The following is a 17,461-nucleotide window of genomic DNA, read 5'->3' as shown; positions in this document are numbered from 1 at the left end:
ATATATATATTGTTTCTCTGGAGAATCCTGAATAATACATATTCCTTGGGGAAATCTACATTTTAATAGAGTTCCTCAAAGTGAATCTCTTGTTGTAGAGTGTCCAGCATTAGCAAGGAAGACAGTGGTGGAGAATAAGTGATCCTGAAATCATATAATACAAATTGCTGTTTTTTCTACTACTTGTTAGGGTGCACATGACAAATAAAGACTAAGCTTCTTAGATTTACTTGGTGAAACAAAGGGAGAGCTGACTTACTGTCAAGAAAACTATTTTTTTGTTTGTTTATTTGTTTGTTTGTTTTGAGAAGGAGTCTTGCTCTTTCACTCAGGCCGGACTGCCCTGGCGCGATCTCAGCTCACTGCAAGCTCTGCCTCCTGAGTTCATGCCATTCTCCTGCCTCAACCTACCGAGTAGCTGGGACTACAGGTGCCCGCCATCGTGCCTGGCTAATTTTTTGTATTTTCAGTAGAGACGGAGTTCCACCGTGTTAGCCAGGATGGTCTCGATCTCCTGACCTCGTGATCCACCCACCTCGGCCTCCCAAAGTGCTGGGATTACAGGGGTGAGTGGCCAGCCCAGAACTTTTTTTTAACTGTTACTTAGGTTCAGGGGTACATGTGCAGGTTTTGTTATATAGGTAAACTGATGTCATGGGAGTTTGTTGTACAGATTACTTCATCACCCAGGTACTAATCTAAGAACCTAATAGTTATTTTTTCTGATCCTCTCCCTTCTCCCACCCTGTACCTTCTTTGTGTCCATGAATTCTTATCATTTAGCTCCCACTTATAAATGAGAGCATGCAGTATTTGGTTTTCTGTTCCTGCATTAGTTTGCTAAGGATAATGGCCTACAGCTCCATCCATGTTCCTGCAAAGGACATAATCTAATTCTTTTTTATGGCTGCATAGTATTCCATAGTGTATATGTATCACGTTTTCTTTATCCAGTCCACCATGGGTGGGCATTTAGGTTGACTCCATGTCTTTGCTATTGTAAATAGTGCTACAATGAACATACATGTGCAAGTGTCTTTATGGTAAAATAATTTATATTCCTTTGGGTATATACCTAGTAATGGGATTGCTGGGTTGAATGGTAGTTCTGTTTTTAGCTCTTTGTCAGCTGAACTTTAACCTTATGAACAGCAAGATTTAAAACTAAAGACAATTATCTTCAATACTTCAACAGGCGTATAAGTATCTACATGCATATAAGATCAGATGGGAGATAATGCATTTGCAAAAAGAAATATATATTTAATTCAAGCTGATTTTTTAGAATCTTAGCAGAAGCCACAACAGCTAACAAGATAAAATTATGCAAAATTTTACGCATGATTTGGCCTTATTACTTCATTGAATTACTCTTTGACATTTTTATGGTCCAAACAACAGAGCTGAAGAAAAATATCACTTTTAAATGGTGAAAAATATGAGAAATATAGTTGGAATTCTTTCTTAAGGAAAGCTCTTTTAGTACTTGTGAAATTTGAAATGGCAGCAATTAGTTTCTTAGCAGGACCTAATCACTTGCACAAAGAGAAAACATATCATTTCAGATATGGAATCAGCATTTGATTTGATCAGTAAATTCCTAATTTGAAGAAAGAAAAATAGCTTCAGGGCTTGGGTGGGCCAGAGTAGTCAACCATGCATGTAAAATGCTGAGCCTTTGATTAGGAATATAAATAATTATTAGCTTATACCACATGGTGTTTCTCCTTTTTCTCTTTCATTCTCCATATCTGCAGGGTGTTTTATCAAATTTAACTGCGGAAAGGAGGCAAGCTAACCAAGGGGCTCTTGTCCTAGCTTGCCTCTTGTGAACACATAATTCTCAATGCTTTGGTTAAACTGCAGATTCCTGCTGTCAGAGGAGTAAGAAAAATTATAGGTGTCACTGTGGACAGTATACCTAACATTTTGAAGATTTGAAGACACTTTGTTTCCAGTTCCTTTCTTCTAAAATGACAGCTAATTGTATATTCAAAAACTAAATATGAACATATTCAGTTTTAGGTAATAGTGCTTTTATACCAAAATTACCACTGGGATTATGGAGCCTTTTTTTCCCCTAGATTTTTTATTTATGGAATTAATTTTAATCAAGTAATTCTTATTCATCTCCATTGGCATAAGGTAATGCTTAGTAAAAGAAAAATAGAGTGTATTTTTCTAAACATTTTTCTTAGGATCAAAACATCGATATTTGACGGAGTGACTTTTGGCCTTCAGAAATGTATTATACACCTAAATTTTATGAAATTCTGCCTAAATACATACAGAAGAAAGTGGGACACTTGGGTAATTATTCAGAAAAATTCAACACATGCTTTCAATCTGTTTCTATTCATGGAAGAGTTAGTCTAAATACCTCAGGTCTACAATTTACTGTATGCATCAGTCCAAGAGAACAGATCAGAGGATTTTTGTAGGGAATGGCTTTCTTTCTGTTAAGGATTCAGATGTCAGAACAGACCTCGCAGTTCACCTCCTAAAGGAATTGTGTTTACTCGTATCTTTACGGAGACAAAAGATGGGCAAAGTGAATGTAGTCCTATGGAGGAGCAGTTTGTTTTCAGGTAACCTAAACAAGAAATAAGCAATGATGAGCAGTGTTTATTTGTAGTCTACCTCCAAGGCCTCACCTTTACAGTATGATTTTTCAGCCGGTTCTGGTTGGGATCTCCTTGATGCCTTGTCCTAGCTGTGTATCTGGGCCACCATTTATTCTTTGCTACACTCCAACCCACACTTGTCTGGCTACTTTCAAATATTAATATTTATTCAGAATTGCAGATAACTTGAGTCCTTTTGTCAGCAACTGCTCTAAGTTCTTTCCTTAGATTATAGACTTTCTATTTCATAACAGAGCTTAATTACTGTTTTGTCTGTTTCAGATCTTATTGCTGACTTCCATTGCTCAAATGTATAGAATGCAAGAGGAAGATTCTCCTGAGTGACACTCTTTCTACCTGACATTTTCCTCCTCTGATATACTTCCTTAACCTTTGAGACGTATTTTACAGTCTCCTATGAGTTTCAGTAGGAAGAAAAATAAACTTTTAAACTTAGAGCTGTGTGGAAGACTTTTCCCATTATTCAAAATTTTAGTCTCTTTTCATTCACTCTAACAGTCGGCCGCTGAGGAGTATTTTCCATACTGAAGAAAATTTGGTGGATATATTTGTAGGTATAATAATTAGTAGCATGATCCATGTCTTTTACCAAGAAAAAATTAATACTGTTTGGAATCTTATTTCAGAGGTAGACTACATAATTAGAAAGTTCAGGCCAGGTGCAGTGGCTCACGCCTGTAATCCCAGCACTTTGGGAGGCTGAGGCAGGTGGATCACCTGAGGTCAGGAGTTCGAGACCAGCCTGGCCAACATGGTGAAACCCCATCTCAACTGAAAATGCAAGTATTTGCTGGGTATTGTGGCGCACACCTGTAATCCCAGCTACTTGGGAGGCTAAGGCAGGAGAATAGCCTGAACCCAGGAGGCAGAGCCAAGATCACACCATTGCACTCCAGCCTGGGCGACAAGAGCAAAACTCCATCTCAAAAAAAAAATGGAAAAAGAAAAGAAAGAAAAAAGAAAGTTCAACTTTAGATGCATAATATAGAGGTTTTTGTATAATATAGAGGTTTTTGAAGTGTAGGTATGTTTAGAAATATTGAGAACAGATTTATGTTTTAAAACATTTTTAGTTCACTCACACTGGAGGAAAATTGAAAAATGGAGGTTTAAAGTTTTATATATTCTTCATACCAGTCATTCAACAATACATGCCTTGTAAGACAAAAAACTTTAAGTCATTCACCTGACGAGAATTTATCAAATATCTACTCTGTTCTGGATATCATTTTAGGTGCTATGGAATCAACAGTGAAAAAGGTAAACTCCAGAACTTACATTCTAGTAAGATAGTCAGATAGTTAACAAGCAGCTGAATAGATGCATAAAATCAGTTTTTAAAAAGCAATGAAGAAAAGTAAAAGAAGGTTAAGAGATAATTTCAGGATGTACTCTTTAAGATAAGTGATTCTGGAAGGACTATCAGAGAAGGTTACACGTGAACCCTGCAGAAAGTGAGGAAGCCAGCCCTGCAGATGTGTGGAGGAAGGGCATTTCTGGAGGATGGAAGAGTCACACAAAGGCCTGGGGCAGGAGAGAGTGTGAGTCTTGCAGAAGAGCCAGGAGTTAGTCTGGCTAGAATACAGTGAAGGGATTGGGAGGTGGAAGAGATAGTGAGCATGACCTCAGAGAGGTTGCCAAGTGATAGAACATGTAGAACCTTGAAATCCCTGGTAATGAATAAATTTGTTCCCAATGTGACAGGGAGCCACTGGATGACTGAGAACAGGGAAGTGAATGTGATTAAGTTCTGGTTCTAAAAGATCAGTCTGGTTGGGTTGAGAAAGGCCTACAGAAGATTGAGCTGGAAGTAGGAGGACTAGTTGAAAGTCTACAGCTGCTAATCAAGACACGAGATGATGACAGCTCAGATTAGGATATTATCAGTGAAGGGGGTGAGAAATGGTCACTTTCAAGACATGTTGAAACTAGAAGCTATAGGATTTTCTAATAGAAGAGAGGTCTCAAAGATGACTCTAAGATTTTGACCTAAGCAATAGGGTGTATAAATATCCCATTTATTGAGAGGGAGAACATTGAGAGAAAAAGAAATTTAAAGGAGAAAATAAACAGTTAAGTTTTGGACAAGTTAAGTGAGAAAAATAATTAGAAATTGATCTGCCTATACTGCAGTATATTTCATTTTTTATTACAAAGATTTTTATTATGAAATAGAACATTCACACAGTAAGGAACATGAAACAAATAAAAAAATCTGCATAAGCAAACATCCAGGTCACTAGCATTTTAAAAAGCTTCCCATGTGATTCAATATGTAGCCAGAGTTGAGAATGGCTATTTTGTAATGGTTACAAATTCAAGTTATTACAGTCCCTGAGAAAACTTTGGAACAATCTTTCTTGAGACCAGTGGTTTGGATTATATGAATGCATACAGTCCTTTTGAATCTGTAATCAGGTGGGATTAACAACCCTTCATGCTAAAAACTCTCAATAAATTAGGTATTGATGGGATGTATCTCAAAATAATAAGAGCTATCTATGACAAACCCACAGCCAATATCATACTGAATGGGCAAAAACTGGAAGCATTCCCTTTGAAAACTGGCACAAGACAGGGATGCCCTCTCTCACCACTCCTATTCAACATAGTGCTAGAAGTTCTGGCCAGGGCAATCAGGCAGGAGAAGGAAATAAAGGGTATTCAATTAGGAAAAGAGAAAGTCAAATTGTCCCTGTTTGCAGATGACATGATTGTATATCTAGAAAACCCCATCGTCTCAGCCCAAAATCTCCTTAAGTTGATAAGCAACTTCAGCAAAGTCTCAGGATACAAAATGAATGTACAAAAATCACAAGCATTCTTATACACCAATAACAGACAAACAGAGAGCCAAATCTTGAGTGAACTCCCATTCACAGTTGCTTCAAAGAGAATAAAATACCTAGGAATCCAACTTACAAGGGATGTGAAGGACCTCTTCAAGGAGAACTACAAACCACTTCTTAATGAAATAAAAGAGGATACAAACAAATGGAAGAACATTCCATGCTCATGGGTTGGAAGAATCAATATCATGAAAATGGCCATACTGCCCAAGGTAATTTATAGATTCAATGCCATCCCCATCAAGCTACCAATGACTTTCCTCACAGAACTGGAAAAAGCTACTTTAAAGTTCATATGGAACCAAAAAAGAGCCCACATTGCCAAGTCAATCCTAAGCAAAAAGAACAAAGCTGGAGGCATCATGCTACCTGACTTCAAACTATACTACAAGGCTACAGTAACCAAAACAGCATGGTACTGGTACCACAACAGAGACATAGATCAATGGAACAGAACAGAGCCCTCAGAAATAATGCTGCATGTCTACAACTATCTGATCTTTGACAAACCTGACAAAAACAAGCAATGGGAAAAGGATTCCCTATTTAATAAATGGTGCTGGGAAAACTGGCTAGCCATATATAGAAAGCTGAAACTGGATCCCTTCCTTACACCTTATACAAAAATTAATTCAAGATGGATTAAAGACTTACATGTTAGACCTAAAACCATAAAAACCCTAGAAGAAAACCTAGGCAATACCATTCAGGACGTAGGCATGGGCAAGGACTTCATGTCTAAAACACCAAAAGCAATGGCAACAAAAACCAAAATTGACAAATGGGATCTAATTTAACTAAAGAGCTTCTGCACAGCAAAAGAAACTACCATCAGAGTGAACAGGCAACCTACAGAATGGGAGAAAATTTTCGCAATCTACTCATCTGACAAAGGGCTAATATCCAGAATCTACAATGAACTCAAACAAATTTACAAGAAAAAAAACAAACAACCCCATCAAAAAGTGGGCGAAGGACATGAACAGACACTTCTCAAAAGAAGACATTTATGCAGCCAAAAAACACATGAAAAACTGCTCATCATCACTGGCCATCAGAGAAATGCAAATCAAAACCACAATGAGATACCATCTCACACCAGTTAGAATGGCCATCATTAAAAAGTCAGGAAACAACAGGTGCTGGAGAGGATGTGGAGAAATAGGAACACTTTTACACTGTTGGTGGGACTGTAAACTAGTTCAACCATTGTGGAAGTCAGTGTGGCGATTCCTCAGGGATCTAGAACCAGAAATACCATTTGACCCAGCCATCCCATTACTGGGTATATACCCAAAGGACTATAAATCATGCTGCTATAAAGACACATGCACACGTATGTTTATTGTGGCACTATTCACAATAGCAAAAACTTGGAACCAACCCAAATGTCCAACAATGATAGCCTGGATGAAGAAAATGTGGCATGTATACACCATGGAATACTATGCAGCCATAAAAAATGATGAGTTCATGTCCTTTGTAGGGACATGGATGAAACTGGAAAGCATCATTCTCAGTAAACTATCGCAAGGACAAAAAACGAAACACTGCATGTTCTCTCTCATAGGTGGGAATTGAACAATGAGAACACATGGACACAGGAAGGGGAACATCACACTCTGGGGACTGTTGTGGGGTGGGGGGAGGGGGGAGGGACAGCATTAGGAGATATACCTAATGCTAAATGACGAGTTAATGGGTGCAGCACACCAATATGGCACATGGATACATATGTAACAAACCTGCACATTGTGCACATGTACCCTAAAACTTAAAGTATAGTAATAATAAAAATAAAATAAAATAAAATGGAAAATAAAAAGAATATTCTCTTATGGGATGTAGTAGTTAATTGATTTTTTTCTGGCCAAAATTTATTTTCATTCTTACTGTTAAGGGTGCTTTTAGAAGGTATCCAACTTCTGGCTATTTTAATGAAGGCAGAGTAATTCCACATGCCTCTTTTTTTCTAGTGTTGAAGACTGATGTCTACAGTAGACTGTTGCCAGTTATGATTATGCAGCCTGGCAGGGAGGGCTAGACATGTTTGAATCTCTTCTGGACTAACTATGCAACAATCTCTCTTAGACCCAGTGCACTGGGGAATTTTTATTAGCTCATACAATCTCTTCTAAATCTATGTTTCTATAATTGATAAAACAGGCTGAGTGCCGGACATTGTACAAAAATTTTAACAAAGCTATTAGTATCTGTAATTTTTGTTAGAATTTGACTTGATCATCTAAAAGTAGTATAAAAGGCATTCAAAATTAATTTTTGAATAATTGGAATTTACAATTGGTTGCGTTTTAGATAACTGACATTCACAAACAAATAAAAAGTTCTTCACTCACTCAGGTCAACTATCCCTTCTTCTCTTCCTCTGCTCTATTTTTTTCTTTTTAAATATTTAATAACTTTTAATAATGTGGACATATAGTTCACATGTATAGAACAAAAAGTCTAGAATATCTAACACCATTGGATCATTACTTCCATGTAAAGGGTTCTGGCAATTGAAAAAAAAAGGAGTATACATTCTAAAGCAACAAATGTCTTTAGAATCTAAGATGTTTTATTACATTTTCTTCCAAAGGGGAAAATAAACCATCAACTTTTCAAAATAATTTCTTTACATGATTTCCTTTAAATTACAAAACCCACACATTAAACATTCCAAACACCAGAACTAACCTAAAAATGTATCTTTCCACCAAAATCTTATCATGAAATATGTCAGCATAATGGCAAAAAAAGTGGCCTATATGAAAATTGTTTTCAAGGGCTACTGATCATCATTTCTAGCAATACCTGGTAAAAAAACGAAGACCTATCAATCAAGAGATACTGCAACACACACAATGCCAGGAGCATCTTCAAAAGGTTGTGGAAAAGTCAATAAATCACCTAAGATAATTCCCAGACGATTACAATGAGACAAGTCTCCTGGCATTTCTAAGTCAATGGGGTGCACTGACTGCAGACCCAGAATAGTGTTTCTTTTTTTTTTTAATTATACTTTAAGTTCTAGGGTACATGTGCATAACGTGCAGGTTTGATACATAGGTATATGTGTGCCATGTTGGTTTGCTGCACCCATTAACTCGTCATTTACACTAGGAATTTCTCCCAATGCTATACCTCACGCAGCCCCCCACCCCCCCACCCCCGAACAGGCCCTGGTGTGTGATGTTCCCTGCCCTGTTTCCATGTGTTCTCATTGTTCAATTCCTGTCTGTATGGGTCAGGCACTGCAGTAGAACTTAAAATGGATTTCTCCTTTAGTCCTCACAAAAATCCTGTAAGATAGATGTTTTGCTTTTCCCAGAAAGAAACTTAAGGTTGCAGGCTAAGTGCGTGTCCACCCTAACACATGAGAAAGGTAAGAAGCCAGCTGTGATTCAGTGTAGGAAGAAAATCGTCCCTGTGAGAACCAGCAATCTAAAATGACCTTACCAGGTTTGCTTGTTTGTGTATTATTTCAAAGCAATGTTAGATACCCTTATTTTTCCAAACTTGAAACAACAAAGTACATTACAGAATTGCAATAATTGTAAGAATAAAGGGTCTTTTCTTTTTTGCTGTCTTAGAGCAGGGAAACAAATATTCAATTTCTCTGTGAATATATTACACTCTTACATAATTATATACAGTATAAATGCATCACCTCTAAGTTAATAGTCATTGAAGACTACCCTTTGTATTAAAAGGCTAGAAGATTTGAGAGCTGTTTACTGTCTGCCCCACACTGAACAGTTTTTTGTCAATTAATATTTTTTAACAGTGATAAAAAATTTTAGTGAGGTATTGGTTATGAATAGTCCTCAATTTATAAATAGGCAATGTTCTCAAATTTGGTTTGAAATCTCATTTGCATTTCATATAAAACAATAATTATATTCAGCATTTATAAAGTGCCTAATATATAGTGAGTGCTTTACAAATATGATTTTTAGGATCCCAGTAAATACTATGAAGTAGGTAAACTGTTCTCATTTTACAGATGAGAAACCTGAAGCTGAAGGAGGCTAAGTAACTTGATGAAGGTTACACAGTTTCTAAATAACAGAATTGGAATTTTAATCCAGGTCAAATCCTGGTGAGCACAAGAAGTCTACTGAAGTCATAAATGCAGCATCAATAATACTTCTTAAGACATCAGAGTTTAACTATTCCCCCCTAAGCTCTTCCAAACCCTGAGTGTTGACTGAGCTTTCAGTCTTTCAGAGTCCAGAACCCAATTCCCTGTAAGTTTGAACAGTCCTCAAACTAGAATTTTTCTAAACCTTTCTCTAATGATTTAGACATAATAAGTGCTCAGTAAAAATAATGAAGGGCGTTGAATTGAATTCTTCATGACCAATATGATAAAATCAGAAATAAATTTTTCTAAGATTGCATTGAAAATGTTTGAAGAAGACAGGATTACAAAGGTAGTTAGCATTGTGGCACGTTAGCATGTACATCTGCTAGGTTTTTACATTAAGCGAAACATTTCCAACTCTTTTAAAAAATCATTAATTTATCTTATCATCTTTCTGCTGGAATATGGGTCACCACTGCCTAGAGAAGAAAGTCTAAACTGCTCATCATGCCCACTTGGCTCTTCAAGGTCGGGTCTGCTACTTACTTCTTTGGTTTTCTTTCTCACTGTGGTGTCTGTTCCAACCTATCAATAGACTTCCATGCCCTTACTCCTGCCATTCTCTCTGCTGGGAAGAAGACTTGTTTGTCTTCCCAGATAGGTGAGAGCTATTTCCCCCAGACTGGAATCTTTGTATCCCCTCTGTACCCTCCCTCCACCATCTTCAACAGCATGTTTTACTGAACTTGTTTATAAGGCTTTTTCTCTGCACTAGGTGAAGAGCTTCTTAAGAACAACGATCACATCTTGTTCAGCCTTGTGTTCTCAATGCCCAGCATATACTAGGTTTTCAACAAATGTTTATTATTGAATTGTATGTCAGCAGCATGTTGGGAAAAAGAGAAAATTATGTCAGCACTGGGAATTGAAATAACCTGTTGTTTATTTATTGTGATTGCTGTTTCAGAAGCAGGCTAGATGTGCAAAGGTTTAGTAATAAAAACTGGAGCAGTTTGAATACTTTCTTAACATGTTGTAAAATATTCTGTGGCACCAAATGGCTGCATGACACTTTATTCATTCATTCACCAAAAGGGATTGATGGAGCACCTGTCCCAGTGCTAATATCTTTTTGAATGAAAGAGGCAAGGTTCCTGCTCACATGGGCCTCACTGTCATGCAAAAGAAGCAGGCATGAGATAAATGATCAAACAGATTATTATGCCTACAATTAGGCTGCATGTTAAGAAGTGGTGGGTGCTCTGAGAAATGGGAACAGGAAGACTTAACCTAGTTGGGGGATCAGGCAACGTTTCTCTGAGGGATGTTTAAGAGGAAAGTCCAGTAGAAAGTGGACATATTCTTGGCAGAATGGAGAGCATTTACAAAGAACCCAAAGTGAAACAGATCCAAATGTGTTCTGTGAACAGAGAGGAGGCCTGTGTGGCATCTCAACCTCACTAATAATCAGAGAAAAGTTGGTCAAAATTTTTAAAAGATTGATAAACCATATTGAATGAAGTTGGGAAAGCAGGAAAACACACAAAGTTTGTGCTGGTATAGCAATCTCTCTGAGGACAGCTTAGCAATGTGTATTAAAATTTGAAATGTATGTGGGTTTGACTCTGAAATGCCATGACCAGGAACTTAACCAGACAGGAACCGGTCGAATGGACAAAGACCTATGTTTTCAAGGCTATTCACTGTAACATTATTTTTCTCAGAAAATTTTTGGAAACAATTTAAATATTCATCAATAGAGGATCAGTGAATTAAATCATGGAACTAGATGGGTGTTAGAAATAAATACATGGATCTATATTTATCATTAAGCAAAAAGAGCAAGTTTTGACACTGCATTTATAATATAATCCAACTTTATGAAAAATCTGGTGTGGATTTTCAGTCAAGAGGACACTGAAACTTCAGGCTTATTTGAAACAGCTATGAAAGGAGGTAATTCAACAACTATGAAGAGAAAAGATCCAGAAAGATATACAGGGGTAACAACAATGAACACATCAATTGGTGAAATTAATCATAAAAACTATGTGTATTAAAATAATTTGGAATTAAATTCTAGACAACAATAACGAGAAAGATAGCAGAAGAACTTTCAGTGTGAGATCAAAGCAGGCTAAGGCCTTTGTCTTATTGTGGAGAAGTACAGAGACAGTGAATGGCTTGAGATAACTGGAAAACCTTATAGCAGAGTATGCATATTAAAATTTTAAATGTAAGCTCAACCATGGATAGCTACACAAATAAGCCTATGAAACAATATTGAGTAAATAACCAGAGAAGTCATAGAATAATGGAGATAAAACATCATTAACCTAAAGCTTAAGCATATAAACCATATAATATTGTTTAAGGTTCAAATATATAGTAAAAATATAAAGACATGGATAAAATAATAGATATTAACTTCAGATGATGTAACTTTTGGACGGGAAGGAGGGGGGTAGAAAGAGCATGAAATCATGGAAATGTACAAAGGTCAGTACAAACAAAAAAAGATCACTATAGCACACTTTATTTCCTACAAATATATATCTGAAACAGATATAGTAAAATGTTAACATTTGTTAAATTCTGAGGTGAGTATGTGGATTTTGCCAATATGAACAGGGACCTTTGATTTGAGCAATGGGGTGGCCCTGAGTTGAATGCTATACTTCATTGCAACAATGCAAACCTTCCAAATTCTGGTTAAGTATTTGCAGTTACAGTGAAATACAAAAGAAATGTGACTTAGGGTCCCACAGGGTACTTACCTTGGTGAGGCCAGTGTACTTCAAGTCCTGTGCTTGCCTCTGCAGGCTCAGAAATATTATTTTCGTCAGCTTACCCCTAGGAAATAATCAGGTATAGGGTCTCCAAGTCGTACTAACCAAGTAGAGAGGAGACAACGTGCTCATTTAAGAAATGTCTATCAAAGGGGCCAAAAAGTTCACGAGGAGGGACTATACCGCCTCTGTAGGATTATCCACATGGAAAACCAGATCATGTCAAAGGGTTATTTAGTGAGTGTAAATCCAGGGATGGTCAGTGTTATTGACTTGTGATATACTGATGTTTTCATTTCAGAAAGAATTTATTGAATTTAACAATTGTCTGTTGTCCTCCAAATCCCTGCCAGGAGGACCCAGTGCCTGTGATAGCTGGTTTGTGCAGCCCTTTCCCCAACTGTCCTAGAAACATAGTGATAGACAATCTCTGACTCTCTGCTCTGTACTTCCTGCTGCCACACCCACCACCTTTTCCTCAGACCAGCCAGGATGCATTATGTCAGACTTAAACTTTCCAGATGCTATTGAATTCCAGCCATGCCTCTTTGTGACTTATACTCACATCACCTAAATTGGACTTGTGTTCCCAAATCTCCTTAGCCACCCTTCACAGACAGTTGCTTAGGTTACTATAACAGTTGGTAATTTTATTCATGTTGGTACTTATTAGACTTACTCCTTTAAAGTTGAATAACTTTTTAAAAAATTATTTGTTTAGTAAAATATACACATAGCATGAAATTCAACAATACAAAATGATGTACAATAATATCTCAGCTTCACTTCCACCTCTGTCATCCATTTATTTTTATCTCTCTCCAACTTTTTTTTCCTGCTATTGCAATGGAAGCTACTGGCACCTGAGATGGTGCTTTGAAAATGTGTTCTGGGTTCGGATCCTTCCATGAGTGTTCTCCCTGCACCCCATTATTTCCCTATCCTTAACACATAATTTCTTGCCTACTTGCTTGTATCTGCTATACATTGCCAGTTTCTTGAAGGATGGGATTGTCTCTGTCTAGTTTATTGTTTCACTCCCAGTATTTAGCACAGTGAAGGTATCCTAGCACATGATAAAATAGACGTTTGTAAAATGAATAAATATTATCATAACTAACATTTACTAAGTGTTTACTATAAAATGGAAAAAGATATATTGTCTGAAGATCATTATTTACTGTAGCAGACGCTGTCAATGCCCCACCCATATCCCCTTTGCCGTTACTATTTTGGTACATGCAAGACCAACTTCCAAATGCATTTCTTTGCCTGAGGGCTTTCTCTGACCACCTGAGCCCAAAATACAGGGGAATTAATGACTTCACCACCACTACTACGACCAGTAGCCCTCATGCCTCAGGTTATCCCACCCTAGGAGCAAGGAAACTGGGTATTTATACCCAACGAATGATGGGAGTCAGGGTGTAAATACCCACTTTTGTTGCCCATAGGGTGGGATAACCCTGAGGCGTGTGTCCCACATTTACTCCCAGGATTTCAAAGCAATATTAAACCCTGCTTACCTATAACGCTAACTTTTAAAAATGTACTTGCTGATGCCAATGTCCTGAAGTTAACCTTGTTTCCAATTTGCCTCACAGGGTCATGTGCCCATCCTTAACCAATCTCCATCCCTAGAGGTGTTTTGATTGGCCAGACTTAGGTCACATGTCTGCCCTTAAAGTCAAGAGTGGGAAAAAATCCACCAGAACCACAATGATTAAGAAGGAGAAAGGAAAAAATCAGAGGCCACTTCCAGAATGCATTGTGATTAGATGTGGGATAGCCAAAGAACAACTATATTCCATTACAGAAGACTGAGACACGCTGAAAAAGAAGAAAGGTTTTTTTCTTTATCGAGATTTATAGCTGGAGTGAATTATTTATTAGCCCTTCTAAGGAAAATAATATTTCTTTATTTTAAGCTTTTGCAGAGAGCCTTAAAATGAAAGATGCCTTTTTAAAGCAATATATTTTTCTTCAGATGATACATGAGAACATCCACCTCAGTGAGGTCATAGGCCAAGCATTTGGCTTTTATACATGCATTGAAATATTATTCACCTCTAGAAATATACCTGAATGGACAGGATTTTTCAAAATTGTATTTTAAGGAGTTTTCATAAAGAACTATTTTGAGGCTCTGGCCCCAGAAAGTCTGAGGTGTCAGCAACTCAACACACTTAACGTTTCTCACATTAAAAGGCCTAAAACTTCCAATCTTTTCTCTCCAGAGTGTTCCTTTGTTGCTATCAGTAAATTCCTCAAACCTGAAAGATGAACCTTCTCAAGGAACATCAAGTATTCCTTTACTCAACGACCTTCTACTGTTCTGGGAGCACTACATTTCTTATCAATTCAATATTTTCAAACATAAGTATAATATCCCTCATCTTCAATTGACAGTTTAGTTAGTGAATCTCTGGCTCTTTGGCATGGGTGAGTAGCTTGATCTTACCTTGTGACTATGTATGAAGTCATCTCTTCAATCAAGATGCTTCATGCAGGTCTATCCTCTGCACACATTCTCTGAGTTTCTCCTGAGTGGAACAAACTAGAAATGCACTTACACTACCTCTAAAGAATTCAGAGAGTAGATAATCACTTATTCTTTCACTAATCCATTTTTTCTAATAATAGCTCACAATAATATGGAAAATGCTGGTGAGGAAATTAGAAAATTGACTGAGGGCACTTTTCTGTCTTTGAAGAGTGGCTTCAAGGTGGGGCAAAGGAAATGACAGTAACTTAAAGTCTAAGTCTCCTTGGGTCTATAGGGATCAAGAGGATGATCAGAAAGAGATGGCCAGAAAGAAAGGTCACATCATTCCTCTAAACCTGGTGTGACATCAGAAATAAACTGCAAAAACTCCAAAATCAAAGGGAATGGATAGAGAACTGGTGTGGTTTGGCTGTGTCTCCACCCAGATCTTGAACTGTAGCTCCTGTAATTCCCACATGTCATGGGAGGGACCCCAGTGGGAGGTAATTGAATCATGGGGGTGGGGCTTTCCTGTGCTGTTCTCCTGATAGTAAATAAGTCTCCTGAGATCTGATGATTTTATAAAGGGCAGCTCCCCTGCTCATGCTCTCTCTTGCCTGCCGCATGTGACTTTGTGTGACAAAGTTGTGACTTTGCTCCTCATTTGCCTTTAGCCAGGATTGTGAGCCTTCCACAACCATGTGGAACTGAATCAATTAAGCCTTTTTCCTTTATAAATTACCCAGTCTTGGGTATGTCTTTATTAGCAGTGTGAGAACAGACTAATGTGGTAGAATGGTAGCAGATAGGGGGGTGCTGCTGTAAAGATACAAGCAACTTTGGAACTGGGTAACAGGCAGAGGTTGGAACAGTTTAGGGGGCTCAGAAGAAGACATGAAAATGTGGGAAAGTTTGGAACTTCCTAGAGACTTGGAAGGCTCAGAAGAAGACAGGAAGACATGGGAAAGCTTGGAGCATCCTAGAGACTTGTCAAATGGCTTTGACCAAAATGCTGACAGTGATATGGACAATAAGGTCCTGGCTGAGGTGGTCTCAGATGGAGATGAGGAACTTGTTTGGAGCTGGAGCAAAGGTGATTCTTGTTTTGCCTTAGCAAAGTGACTGGCAGCATTTTGCCCATGCCCTAGAGATCTGTGGAACTTTGAACTTGAGAGAGATGAATAAGGGTATCTTGTGGAAGAAATTTCTAAGCAGCAAAGCATTCAAGATGTGATTTGGGTGCTGTTAAAAGCACTGTTTTATGTATTCATGAAGATATGGTTTAAAATTGGAACTTATGTTTAAAAGGGAAGCAGAGCATAAAAGTTCAGAAAATTTGCAGTCTGACAATGTGATAGAAAAGAAAAACCCATTTTCTGAGCAGAAATTCAAGCCACTGCAAAAATTTGTATAAATAATGAGTAGCCAAATGTTAATTACAAAGACAATGGGGAAAATGTCTCCAGGGCATGTCAGAGGTCTTCACAACAGTCCCTCCCATCACAAGCCTGCAGGCCCAGGAGGAAAAAATGATTTCCTGGGCTGGGCCCAGGGCCTTGCTGCTTTGTGCTGTCTTTGCATCCCAGCCATGGCTAAAAGGGGCCAACATATAGCTCAGGCCATTGCTTCAGAGGGTGCAAGCTCCAAGCCTTGGCTGCTTCCATGTGGTATTGAGCCTGCAAGTGCACAGAAGCCAAGAATTGAGTTTGGGGAACCTCTGCCTAGATTTCAGAAGATGTATGGAAATGCCTGGATATCCAGGCAGGAGTTTGCTGCAGTAGTGGGGCCCTTGTGGAGAACCTCTGCTAGAGCAGTGTGGAAGGGAAATGTGGGGTTGAAGTCCCCACATAGAGTCCCCACAGGGGCACTGCCTAGGGGAGCTGTGAGAAGAGGGCCACCATCCTTCAGACTCCAGAATGGTAGATCCACCACAGCTTGCACCGTGCACCTAGAAAAGCCAAGACACTCGATGACAGCCTGTGAAAGCAGCCAGGAGGGGGGCGTTACCCTGCAAAGCTCCCCCTTGGGCAGAGCTACCCAAGACCATAGGAACCCACACTTTGCATCAGCATGACCTGAATGTGAGACATGTAGTCAAAGAAGATGATTTTGGAGCTTTAAGATTTGACTGTCCCCCTGGATTTCGGACTTGCATGGGTCCCGTAGCCCCTTTGTTTTGGCCAATTTCCCCCATTTGGAATGGGTATATTTACCTAATGCCTGTACCCCCATTGTATCTAGGAGGTAGCCAACTTGCTTTTGATTTTACAGGCTCATGGGCAGAAGGGACTTGCCTTGTCTCAGATGAGACTTTGGACTGTGGACTTTTGGTTAATGCTGAAATTAGTTAAAACTTTGAGGGACTGTTGGGAAGGCATGATTGGTTTTGAAATGTGAGGACATGACATTTGGGAGGGGCTGGGGTGGAATGATATGGTTTGGCTGTGTCTCCACCCAAATCTCAAGTCATAGCTCCCATAATTCCCACATGTCATGGAAGGGACCTGGTGGGATATAATTGAATCATGGGGACAGGTCTTTCTCATGCTGCTCTCATTAGTGAATAAGTCTCACAAGATCTGATGGTTTTATAAAGGGGAGTTCCC

The sequence above is a fragment of the Hylobates moloch genome, unplaced genomic scaffold, assembly GCF_009828535.3.
Source record: "Hylobates moloch isolate HMO894 unplaced genomic scaffold, HMol_V3 SCAFFOLD_3, whole genome shotgun sequence".
NCBI lineage: Eukaryota > Metazoa > Chordata > Mammalia > Primates > Hylobatidae > Hylobates > Hylobates moloch.
This window is presented reverse-complemented; position numbering follows the sequence as displayed.